The following is a 13479-nucleotide window of genomic DNA, read 5'->3' as shown; positions in this document are numbered from 1 at the left end:
CTCCAATGGCCGGCACTTAGCAAATAATAGCGCAATTCTAAATTGGTAATATATGTGTACAGTAGCAACTGCGGGTTCCTGTACCTGCCACCTCTCCCCCCTCGGCCGACGCGTATGTAGAAAGCCAATAGGTTCGGCGAGGGTGAAGGGAGAAGACATACCACTGCTTTTTGGCAACATTGCGATATCTCGGCCCCCTGAAGCAAATTCGTTGAACGTGTTTCGATGGTTACAGTCCCGTTTCGAATGACATGTAGCTAGAACCAGTACGTCACGTCAGCAACAGCTCAGCATGCCTACTCATGCAACAAATCATTAAATCCAAGAGACGCGAAAACATTGGCAGTTGAAAGAAACTGGAAGCGTAGGACTATCCGTGAGGCACTGGAGATTAAGGTGCACAATTCGTCAATGAACAGGGGGGTCGGAAAGGTCACCATCAGCCCTATTTGGGACATTGCGTTGAGACAGGAACATGTGTGCGTTTGCCTGTTACAGTGTGCCTTGAAATGTGTTTCACCACGATTCATTTGTTCGGTTTTTTGTAAGCTAGAAGATCGTCATCACTGACGGCACGATATGAATATTTGAATTTTTAGGTCATGTTTTTGAGAAAAATGTATTTCAAACCAGTGAACAAGGCTGATCAATAAAGCCGAAATATTTGGTTATAATATTTAGTTTTCCTCAGCGAAGCCCGTTTTGAAAACAATTAACTTTTTAGATAGAACCAGTACCGTAAACGGGGGTGACTTTGCCTTGCTGGTTGACTTTGCCATGCTTCTCAAAAAATGCTTTAGGGTGATCTCCAGTGATATTTTACGAAGAATGTAATAAATTTTTATGCACAAATGAAAGATAATTGATGGGCCTTCCAACATAACCAATGTTGAGAGATAAATTACCACTAAATACTTAACAGGGCTCCCTTTTATCTGAGCCATTGAAATTGTCAAATTTGAAGAGGTCTGAACTTTTTATTATCTAACCATGTTCTAGACCAACTGCGATGCTGAAATTTGGTATGGTTGATCATGACAAGGCTGTTAAGTTAGCATATCCAACAAAACTGGCATTTGTCACTTAATTTAGCTAAAATTATTGGTGGCGATTCTTCCAAGTGAATTGCAGGCCACATGGGGTGACTTTGTCACCATGCTATCAATGCAAAAATGAAATACTTATCCGATGCAATTCAAAATAAGTTTTAACTGTAGCATCATTTTGATTTCCGAACTGGTTTTTAAAACGTAAAAGTTTATATGTTTAACATTAACACAGGAATGCACAGTGGGAGTATATAAAGACAAAAATTACCAAAATAAAAACATGGATGAAGCTGGGCCCAACTTTTCAGCACAGGCATGACCATCTACAACTCATGAGTTTGCCAGTAAGACTGGCTAAAGAAATCTGTATCATTTTATAGATCAAAATGCTGATAATAAGGGTGTCGGTATGTTCCCGCAAAAACGTCCTCTTTCTGTTCCTCTTAATGCCTCTGGAAAAAAAGCGGCAAGGTCCTAGAGTACCGATACAATAAAATATTTGCTTATTTATCAATTCTGAACCATTTTCAGTTTCTATTTACTATCAAACCTCAAGTATTTTCAACAAATATAATTTATTTAAAGGGACCCTCCCACCTTCAAAAAAGTTTATGAAATGGCATGAAAGTGATGTCGCTCGGTTCAGAAAGAGCGAAAACGAATATATACCAAATTTCACCGAAAAATATTCATCGGTTTTCAAGATATTAGACTTTTACTTTTGTTTACTTTTTTGGGATCTCCGCTGTTTCTAGCGACTTTATTTTAGAAGTGCGGCGTTTGCGGCAGGTGTTGCGCGCAAATAGCATATACCACCGCGTGCTACAAAATGTTTTAGTCAAACATTTAAAAATCGTTAGATATCTGCACTGACGTCACACATTCAGAGGGGTATTCCAATGCATTAGCCCCTCTGAATCAAAATGCTGCAATTTTGAAATTCAATATTTCCGATTTAAGGCATTTCTCGATGTTGTGAGTGCCGAAACCGGTAATTGTGAGCCAGGGACCCCATTTTGGCTATCTCAACTCAAATCTAATGTTAAGGTGGGAGGGTCCCTTTAAGATAGTTAAGCGTAGTGAGGAATATCATCATGAAGATTATGACTGCAGACTTGTGATCAGCTCAGTTGAGCCGGCTCGAAAATCAGCTCAGCTCATGAGCTGGCTCAACATTTTGCCAAATTGATGAGCTGTGAGCTGAGCCGGCTCAGTAATGCATTGAGCTGAGCTGCTGTCTGAGCTGAGCTGAATGGGCTTGAGCTGAGCTGAATGAGCTTGAGCTGAGCTGAGCTGAGCTGAGCTGAGCTGATTGAGCTGAGCTGATTGAGCTGAGCTGATTGAGCTGGGCTGATTTAGCTGAGCTGATTTAGCTGAGCTGAGCTGATCCAGTTCTAGTAGGTACTAGGTACACTGGAAGATGATGAGAACGGATAATACTCACGCAAGATACGATGAATAGAGCTAGCAATTAAGCCCAAAAAAGATATCGAAAATAATACAAAACACTTCTCTTGAAGGAGATGAATTGAATGGATTTGGAGCCTCACAAAATATGTTTCAGATATGACGCGTCTCACAAACTGACGCATAAAGACTGTGTTCAAAAGCGTGATCGCGAGCACTTGTTGACGAATGAAAAGCCTAGGTACTGCCCGGTCGCCATAGCAACTAGTAAGCGTCACAAATTTCGAACACTATCCGAGTGCGCCAAGTTCGTTACGGAGATATGGGGTGGCATTCGGCATAGCCCTGACCTTGGTTTGGCGATGACCTTGGTTGATATTTTCTTTGGCGCACGTGCGCGGCGTGCGCGGCGCACCACGTGGTGTTGGCGTCAAAATTGATATCTATCATGGATAATTTAGTTTGTTGGTTTTATTTCTACTGATTCTCTTTACTTTTCATTATGTCTTCTCGTGCTCCGTGTTCTGCTGCCCTGACTCTTTTCGAACACCTTGACAACTTCAAGTACAAATGCAAGATCTGCCACAAAGTTGTCATCGTCTCAGCTTCTTCCAAGACCAACTTGAATCGCCACGCAAAGGTAAGTTGTATTTTTGTCATGCTAACTTTTACTGTTTCTTGTTGATATTTTCTTTATTACCTCACCTGTGATTTGTGATACACCATTCACTCAATGTTCAGGGAATATTCCCTGAAAATACCTGGCATTTGGAGAAATACGGCAGCTGATAGTGTTGATCCTGAGTGTGTTGTGAGCAAGGCCATCTATAGAAGGTACAGCCCTCTGCAAACTGCGTGGTAGGTATTCTTTTCCCCACAAAACCGAGGATAACGCGAATGCTATGCTAACGGTCACTCGGAAATCGTAACGGGAAGACGCGCGAGGCTCCGCACATTAGATTGGGCTTATTTTGGTATACATTTTTCATCTAGTTTAGCAACAACACACAAAAGTTTATATTTGCCCCCAAAACAAACTTTTGCATTTTGTTGCTACACTAGGCCTAGGACTTTGTTCAGTGATAGAACCAATCGAAGGAGTGAAGCATGGCGCATCTATATGCAATGAGATCCGACCGACTGATAACAGAGCCTTTGAGATGTCCATAAAGTTAGCGTCGTATTCGTATTCGGATTCAAATTCGTGTAATGATTTCGCTCAAAGTTGGCATACAGATAGCCCATGGCACGCTGAGTTCGAAAATGGTGACCTTTATTTCCTAGGTCAAACCGTTTGACCTTGAGGTCAAAATACTGCGTACCCTGTAGAATCTTTGTTGTTTATGGTCCGATTTGAAAAATTCGACCACCAGTGTGTTCGTCTCATCGAGAAGCAGTAGCACATTAAAAAAATCCGAGGTCAAGGTCATAGGTCAAGGTCAAGGTCACTTTAAAAATCGCCGTACCCTATAAAATCTTCATTTTTGGAGCTATCGAAAAATTTCGGCCACCACTGTGTTTGTCTCATCGAGAAGCAGTAGCACAATAAAAAAATCCGAGGTCAAGGTCATAGGTCAAGGTCAAGGTCACTTTAAACGTTAATTTTAGTCCCCGTACCCTGTAGAATCTTTGTTTATGGTCCGATTGGAAAATTTCGGCCACCACTGTGTTCGTCTCATCGAGAAGCAGTAGTACATTCAAAAAAAAATCCGAGGTCAAGGTCATAGTTCAAGGTCAAGGTCACTTTAAACGTTAATTTTAGTCCCCGTACCTGTAGAATCTTTGCTTATGGTCCGATTTGAAAATTTCGGCCACCACTGTGTTCGTCTCATCGAGAAGCAGTAGCACATTCGAAAAAATCCGAGGTCAAGGTCATAGGTCAAGGTCAAGGTCACTTTAAACGTTAATTTTAGTCCCCGTACCCTATAGAATCTTTGTTTATGGTCCGATTTGAAAATTTCGGCCACCACTGTGTTCGTCTCATCGAGAAGCAGTAGCACATTCGAAAAAATCCGAGGTCAAGGTCATAGGTCAAGGTCAAGGTCACTTTAAACGTTAATTTTAGTCCCCGTACCCTATAGAATCTTTGTTTATGGTCCGATTTGAAAATTTCGGCCACCACTGTGTTCGTCTCATCGAGAAGCAGTAGCACATTCAAAAAAATCCGAGGTCAAGGTCATAGGTCAAGGTCAAGGTCACTTTAAACGTTAATTTTAGTCCCCGTACTTTATAAAATCTTCATTTTTGGAGCTATCGGAAAATTTCGGCCACCACTGTGTTCGTCTCATCGAGAAGCAGTAGCACATTCGAAAAATCCGAGGTCAAGGTCATAGGTCAAGGTCAAGGTCACTTTAAACGTTAATTTTAGTCCCCGTACCCTGTAGAATCTTTGTTTATGGTCCGATTTGAAAATTTCGGCCACCACTGTGTTCGTCTCATCGAGAAGCAGTAGCACATTTGAAAAAATCCGAGGTCAAGGTCGTAGGTCAAGATCAAGGTCACTTTAAACGTTAATTTTAGTCCCCGTACCCTGTAGAATCTTTGTTTATGGTCCGATTTGAGAATTTCGGCCACCACTGTGTTCGTCTCATCGAGAAGCAGTAGCACATTTGAAAAATCCGAGGTCAAGATCATAGGTCAAGGTCAAGGTCACTTTAAACATTAATTTTAGTCCCCGTACCCTATAAAATCTTCATTTTTGGAGCTATCGGAAAATTTCGGCCACCACTGTGTTCGTCTCATCGAGAAGCAGTAGCACATTTAAAAAAATCCGAGGTCAAGGTCATAGGTCAAGGTCAAGGTCACTTTAAACGTTAATTTTAGTCCCCGTACCCTGTAGAATCTTTGTTTATGGTCCGATTTGAAAATTTCGGCCACCACTGTGTTCGTCTCATCGAGAAGCAGTAGCACATTCAAAAAAATCCGAGGTCAAGGTCATAGGTCAAGGTCAAGGTCACTTGAAACGTTAATTTTAGTCCCCGTACCATGTAGAATCTTTGTTAATGGTCCGATTTGAAAATTTCGGACACCACTGTGTTCGTCTCATCCGAGAAGCAGTAGCACATTCAAACAAAATCCGAGGTCAAGGTCATAGTTCAAGGTCAAGGTCACTTTAAACGTTAATTTTAGTCTCCGTACCCTGTAGAATCTTTGTTTATGGTCCGATTTGAAAATTTCGGCCACCACTGTGTTCGTCTCATCAAGAAGCAGTAGCACATTCGAAAAAATCTAAGGTCAAGGTCATAGGTCAAGGTCAAGGTCACTTTAAACGTTAATTTTAGTCCCCGTACCCTATACAATCTTCATTTTTGGAGCTATCGGAAAATTTCGGCCGCCACTGTGTTCGTCTCATCGACAAGCAGTAGCACGTTCGAAAAAATCCGAGGTCAAGGTCATAGGTCAAGGTCAAGGTCACTTTAAACGTTAATTTTAGTCCCCGTACCCTATAAAATCTTCATGTTTGGAGCTATCGTAAAATTTCGGCCACCACTGTGTTCGTCTCATCGAGAAGCAGTAGCACATTTGAAAAATTCCGAGGTCAAGGTCATAGGTCAAGGTCAAGGTCACTTTAAACGTTAATTTTAGTCCCCGTACCATGTAGAATCTTTGTTTATGGTCCGATTGGAAAATTTCGGCCACCACTGTGTTCGTCTCATCGAGAAGCAGTAGCACATTAAAAAAATCCGAGGTCAAGGTCATAGGTCAAGGTCAAGGTCACTTTAAACGTTAATTTTAGTCCCCGTACCCTATAAAATCTTCATTTTTGGAGCTATCGGAAAATTTTGGCCACCACTGTGTTCGTCTCATCAAGAAGCAGTAGCACATTCAAAAAAATCTGGGGTCAAGATCATAGGTCAAGGTCAAGGTCACATTAAACGTTAATTTTAGTCCCCGTACCCTGTAGAATCTTTGTTTATGGTCCGATTTGAAAATTTCGGCCACCACTGTGTTCGTCTCATCGAGAAGCAGTAGCACATTTGAAAAATCCGAGGTCAAGGTCATAGGTCAAGGTCAAGGTCACTTTAAACGTTAATTTTAGTCCCCGTACCCTATAAAATCTTCATTTTGGGAGCTATCAGAAAATTTCGGCCACCACTGTGTTCGTCTCATCGAGAAGCAGTAGCACATTAAAAAAATCCGAGGTCAAGGTCATAGTTCAAGGTCAAGGTCACTTTAAACGTTAATTTTAGTCCCCGTACCCTGTAGAATCTTTGTTTATGGTCCGATTTGAAAACTTCGGCCACCACTGTGTTCGTCTCATCGAGAAGCAGTAGCACATTCGAAAAAATCCGAGGTCAAGGTCATAGGTCAAGGTTAAGGTCACTTTAAACGTTAATTTTAGTCCCCGTACCCTGTAGAATCTTTGTTTATGGTCCGATTTGAAAATTTCGGCCACCACTGTGTTCGTCTCATCGAGAAGCAGTAGCACATTCGAAAAAATCCGAGGTCAAGGTCATAGGTCAAGGTCAAGGTCACTTTAAACGTTAATTTTAGTCCCCGTACCCTATAAAATCCGATAGCTCCAAAAATGAAGATTTTATAGGGTACGGGGACTAAAATTAACGTTTAAAGTGACATTGACCTTGACCTATGACCTTGACCTCGGATTTTTTTAATGTGCTACTGCTTCTCGATGAGACGAACACAGTGGTGGCCAAAATTTTCCGATAGCTCCAAAAATGAAGATTTTATAGGGTACGGGGTCTAAAATTAACGTTTAAAGTGACCTTGACCTTGACCTATGACCTTGACCTCGGATTTTTCGAATGTGCTACTGCTTCTCGATGAGACGAACACAGTGGTGGCCGAAATTTTCCGATAGCTCCAAAAATGAAGATTTTATAAAGTACGGGGACTAAAATTAACGTTTAAAGTGACCTTGACCTTGACCTATGACCTTGACCTCGGATTTTTTTGAATTTGCTACTGCTTCTCGATGAGACGAACACAGTGGTGGCCGAAATTTTCCGATAGCTCCAAAAATGAAGATTTTATAAAGTACGGGGACTAAAATTAACGTTTAAAGTGACCTTGACCTTGACCTATGACCTTGACCTCGGATTTTTTTGAATGTGCTACTGCTTCTCGATGAGACGAACACAGTGGTGGCCGAAATTTTCCGATAGCTCCAAAAATGAAGATTTTATAAAGTACGGGGACTAAAATTAACGTTTAAAGTGACCTTGACCTTGACCTATGACCTTGAACTCGGATTTTTTTGAATGTGCTACTGCTTCTCGATGAGACGAACACAGTGGTGGCCGAAATTTTCCGATAGCTCCAAAAATGAAGATTTTATAGGGTACGGCGATTTTTAAAGTGACCTTGACCTGGACCTATGACCTTGACCTCGGATTTTTTTTTAATGTGCTACTGCTTCTCGATGAGACGAACACACTGGTGGTCGAATTTTTCAAATCGGACCACAAACAAAGATTCTACAGGGTACGCAGTATTTTGACCTCTCAAGGTCAAACGGTTTGACCTAGGAAAAAAGATCACCATTTTCGAACTCAGCGTGCCATGGGCTATCTGTATGCCAATTTTGAGCGAAATCATTACTCGAATTTGAATCCGAATACGAATACGACGCTAACTTTATGGACATGCCTTGAGTTATTATCGGTTTTGTCGAAAAAAGAATACCTACCATGCAGACCGCAGTTTGCAGAGGGCTGTACAGTCACTCTACTTTGTCACTGTCACTCTACTTTTGGTTACCTTATGAGGGGCCTCAGGACAATAATGGTGCGTGATCAGTCGGGGAAACTGTGGTAAAATCTGCCATTTTTCATTTTAGCAGTCTGCTATTTTTAACAGAAATCTGCCAAAAATGGGTACGGACCTGCTAAAAATGGGTACGCACGTGACATCATCGTACCCAAATATAGCAGATTTGGGTACGGACCCATAAAAAACAGATTTGCGCACTACTTGAAGCAAATGCGCATCAAATACCTGGCAGATTCATGATGAGAATAGTGCTGAGAGTGTCCTCTTCTATTTTCTTTCAGATCCGACTATTTTTTAATAAGATATTGCCATTGGAAGATGAATGCACTGAAATTTCCTAGAAATTGGTCATTGTTTTAGGTATTTTCTGTTTCTTCCCTGAAGAATAGACAGAAAATAATGTTCAAAACAAAATCTAGCAAAAAATACATAAGGTTGAGATTCATTACTAGAACAGGCCATCACTATAACAAACACAATTTGGCATGATTGGTTGACACACATGTTATCAAGGTCATACCATTGAAGGGGTAAATAGCTATGTGGGCATATTTTAATAGTTAATTTAACCATTTATGTGGTTTGTTAAGATGACCCTGGCCACAGTGTTTCTTATAATGAGAAATTTGGCACATAGCATTGCCTGGTTTTGTTCAAACAGCAGCTTATACCCTGCTGGGTCTTAGCACGACTTTTCAACCTTAATGGTTAGGATGTCATTTTAGTGGTTTAATAATCCATTTTGGTTAAAAATGTTACCTCCATCTTATTCTCCAGACTTTAAAGTGTATGTAATGACCAGCTATTTTGAATCAAGACAATTCCTTTTGGGAAATGAGTAGGGGTTTGGCACAGCCTAGCAGTCAAACACGTCAGGCTGCAGGCTGGTGGTCAATTATTTACTATTTTTTTTCACATGTTTTGTTCCTCAACATGACTATTATTTTCAAAAATCAACATCAAATTGCCAAACCTTAAAAAACATTGGTGTGGGTGTGTGTTTATTTATTGATCATTATCATTGCATTCTGATGCTTACAGCACCAGTAATAATTGCGTGACCAGATGAATATTGAAAGTTGCGTGGTGTGAGTCTACCACAGATCTTACGAGGGCCATTGGGGCTTCACGGTTTTAAGAACCTGATGTTATTTTTGTATGTGTCTGCATGCTTTTGCCTGTTTGAAATGCATATTGTCTCAGTCTTATCTGGACGTGCTAGGACTTAGTAAACTTTGATATGTGGGGTTCATGATGACATGTATTGCAGTAATCAGACTGTTTTCAAGAAACCTTCCACACTTTTGAATGCTGTAAAAAGCTCTCTCTCTCTCTCTCTCTCTCTCTCTCTCTCTCTCTCTCTCTCTCTCTCTCTCTCTCGCTCTCTCTCGCTCTCTCTCTCTCGCTCTCTCTCTCTCGCTCTCTCTCGCTCTCTCTCTCTCGCTCTCTCTCGCTCTCTCTCGCTCTCTCTCTCGCTCTCTCTCGCTCTCTCTCGCTCTCTCTCTCTCGCTCTCTCTCGCTCTCTCTCGCTCTCTCTCGCTCTCTCTCGCTCTCTCTCGCTCTCTCTCGCTCTCTCGCTCTCTCTCGCTCTCGCTCTCTCGCTCTCGCTCTCTCGCTCTCGCTCTCTCTCTCTCGCTCTCTCTCGCTCTCTCGCTCTCTCGCTCTCTCGCTCTCTCTCGCTCTCTCTCTCTCTTTCTCGCTCTCTCTCTCGCTCTCGCTCTCTCGCTCTCTCGCTCTCTCTCGCTCTCGCTCTCTCGCTCTCGCTCTCTCTCGCTCTCGCGCTCACGCTCTCGCTCGCTCGCTCTCTCGCTCTCTCTCTCTCGCTCTCTCTCGCTCTCTCTCTCTCGCTCTCTCTCTCTCGCTCTCTCTCGCTCTCTCTCTCGCTCTCTCTCGCTCTCTCTCTCTCGCTCTCTCGCTCTCTCTCTCGCTCTCTCGCTCTCTCGCTCTCTCTCTCGCTCTCTCGCTCTCTCGCTCTCGCTCTCTCTCTCTCTCGCTCTCTCTCTCTCTCGCTCTCTCTCTCTCGCTCGCTCTCTCGCTCTCTCGCTCGCTCTCAATCAATAAAAATCAATAACCCGAGACAGCAGTTTTGTAGCCCTCTAAATTCTACACCTTTTATGTTGAAACATTTTTCTGTATCTCTAAAGCTGTAGGCCTGACAGCTCTTCTCGGGAAACCGTTTTTTTGGGTCGAAAATGACAGAAATGACGTCAATCTGACGTCATTAGCGTCCAACCTATCATAGCCTTTGGAAAAAAAATTTTGGTCACAATGTGCAATAGCTATTCACGGGAAGGTACTGAAAGTTTGGTGACGATCAGCGCAGCAGTTCTCGAGATATATGAAAAACTAAGGGGGGGGGGCAAAAAATGCCTCCCCCACCGCCTGGAAGGTTAGAATTGGGCAGCAATCTCTTCGTCTCGTAACGGCGCACACGCCCGTTTTTTCTGCGACGCGCTAGCTCAACCAGGGGCGAAACAGCGAATGGGGGTTCGTACCTGCCACCCCCCCCCCTGCCATCGCCTGTAGGTATCGTCTTCGTCGGGCCATCTTTGTCTTCAGGTCGGCGACATCCGGGGGCAGCCACCGCCGGACTCTCCAGACCGCCTACATCGGCTACGTGCGGGCGCTGTTCGACTACGGCGCCGCCGTAGTCGGCACACATGCAGCACCGACCGTCAGGGAGCGACTGGAGGCCGAGCAGAACAAGTGTGCTCGCCTCATCACCGGCTGCATCCGTCTGACCTGCACGGACGCCCTGCTCGCAGAAGCCGACCTCCCACCTCTGTCACTGCGCGCGAAGCAGCTGGCCGGACTGGAGTGCCAGCGCCTCGCCAGACTCCCCGCACTCGACCCTGCCAGGACCCTCCTGGAGAAGGAGGTGCGGTCCCGACTCGAGTACCGAGCCCACCTGGCATGGCGGAGAGACTGCACACAGACAGAGGCGGCGCGGAGGCCGCCACCGTAGCCGCCCGACGAGGACGCGGTGCTCACCAAGAAGCCGTGTCTCAGGCGGGTGGGCCGGTGGATCGCCGACGAAGCCGGGCTGAAGCAGCTGCCGATTGAGCCACTGGCGCTGTACCAGTGCCGCCCGCCCTGGGCGGTCGAGAGAACCCCCGCTCACTTCGTGTTGGACCTGCCCGCGTCCACGCGCCGCTCAGACCCCCCCCCCCCCCCCCGACAAGCGCAGAGAGGCGGCGCTCCGGGGCATAGATCTCCTACCGCCCGCGGACGTTACCATCTGGTCGGACGGGTCGGCAAGAGAGGGGACGACGTGTGGCGGCGCGGGTGCCCTAGTTCAGCTCCACTGCCTCGGTCGAGAGGAGCGCATCAGGGCCCCGGCCGGCGCTGTGCAGCAGCCTGCGTGCCGAGCTCACTGCCATCAGAGAGGCACTAACCGTGGTGACCTCCCTCCCCGAAGAAGACCGGGAGCACGTCCGCGCAGTCCGCCTGTTAACCGACTCCAAGTCCGGCCTGCAACAGCTCCAGAGGGGACCGGCCGGCCAGGTGACCGCCCTGGCCGCCGATATCTGGAAAGGCCTGCACACCCTCAGCGAGCGAGGCACCACTGTCACCTTCCAGTGGGCGCCAGGACATGCGGGCCTGGAAGGAAATGAGTACGCCGACCAGCTGGCTGGAGAAGCGACCGCTGCGGAACAGCCGGATGTCCCAATCGACCTCGCGAGCGCTAGAAGCGCGATCGGGCGCCGGATAGGAACGATGGTCGACGCGAGAACAACAGCGTTCCACCCCCATCCGGCGCCCACACCAGGACACAACGACCTGTCCCGCTGGGAGGCGTGCACCCTCTCCCAGTTGCGGACGGGCGCGTCGCCGCTCACGCGGGACGTCGTCCACCGCCTAGGCCTGGCGGCGGACGCGACCTGTCCTGCGTGCGGCGAGCCGGACAGCGCGGCCCACCTGCTGACCGAGTGTCCGGCATACGAAGCTGCGCGACGCCGCCGCTGGGACTCGACCCGAGCCTAGGGGACGTCCTCGGCGGACCGGCGACGTTGGTGATTGAATTCATCCGGGCTGTCGGGCGAGTCGACCCTCCGATCGACCCGCCTGTGCCGCCGTCCCCCTAGGGGGGGGGGGCGGCGGGTGAGGTGCAAGAAGAGAGAGAGAGAGAGAGAGAGAGAGAGAGAGAGAGAGAGAGAGAGAGAGACAGAGACAGAGACAGAGAGACCTGCCACCCCCCTCCCCCTCGGCCGACGCGTATGTAGAAAGCCAATAGGTTGGGCGAGGGTTAAGGGAGAGGACATACCACTGCTTCTAGGCAACATAGCGATATCTCGGCCCCCTGAAGCAAATTCGTTGAACGTCTTTCGATAGTTACAGTCCCGTTTCGAATGACATGTAGCTAGAACCAGTATGTAAAAAGAAGCTTATCGAGTCCTAATAAATAGAAGACGTGTACAGTGTGCAAGGCACGGGCCATGTCGCAAGAGCATTAACAGTGAGGGGGAAAATAGCCATCAGTGGGCACTGGTCACCATTGAAGAAGCGAAAATGACAACGACACCCGGTGTTACCAGGCGGTCACCCATACAAGTACTAACCGGGCCCGATGCTGCTTGACTTCAGTGATCGGACGGGAACTGGTATTTTCAGCATGGTATGATCGTTGCCGACGAGAGCCGTCCATCTTCAACTTCTTTATCTGTAACATAAAAGATGACGTCACAACTCTGGCACTGACGAGCCTCAAACACCACAGTCATTGCCTCTGGCCAAGCGGATGGCTTGAGTGATGGCGCTGCTCAGTCTCATTGCTTATGTGACCACCAAAAACACTGCCAAGTACCCATAGGCAAATGGCTCGGAAATGGCTCGCAACAAGCAAATGGCTCGCAGGCAATATGTAAAGGACGATGACACCAAACACATGAGTGAGAAGGGCAACTGAAAATAGGCACAACTGAGAAATGGCCCCCGTCAAATCTCGAGACAAAAGCGGCACTTATGTTACGGGCGGCTGTGACCGCCCGTTGTGGCATGCCTGGCGCCGCCCGTGGCGCCTCCCCGGCTGGCCGCGCCCGGCGCCGCCCCTGCCGCGTGGCCCTCGGGCGGGGTCGAGGGCTGGCGCTGGCTGGGCGGTCGGCGGCCCGGGAGAGGCAGGGAGACCGTGGTTACGAGCGGTTGGCTCTGTGGTTCTTGTTTGGGCCTCTGCCGATAATACAGTAAAGCATCGAGTCTGAGTGTGTTCAGCTCCCGCAATATTTGGCGCGGTCGGTAGGACTGCAGAAGACGACAAAGGGTGAGTTCATTAATTTCATTTGATGATATTTAT

At 46.6% G+C, this 13479-nt stretch overlaps 1 non-coding gene across 1 annotated transcript; it reads right to left on the bottom strand.

Annotated features, from left to right (window-relative positions):
- Window positions 1-12699: 12699 nt before the first annotated feature.
- Window positions 12700-12818, bottom strand: LOC122390828. Its single transcript, XR_006258234.1, has one exon. It is a non-coding gene; the product is annotated as a 5S ribosomal RNA (ribosomal RNA).
- Window positions 12819-13479: the final 661 nt, after the last annotated feature.

The sequence above is a fragment of the Amphibalanus amphitrite genome, unplaced genomic scaffold, assembly GCF_019059575.1.
Source record: "Amphibalanus amphitrite isolate SeventyFive unplaced genomic scaffold, NRLGWU_Aamphi_draft 000411F_arrow, whole genome shotgun sequence".
NCBI classification, from domain to species: Eukaryota; Metazoa; Arthropoda; class Thecostraca; order Balanomorpha; family Balanidae; genus Amphibalanus; species Amphibalanus amphitrite.
This window is presented reverse-complemented; position numbering and strand designations above follow the sequence as displayed.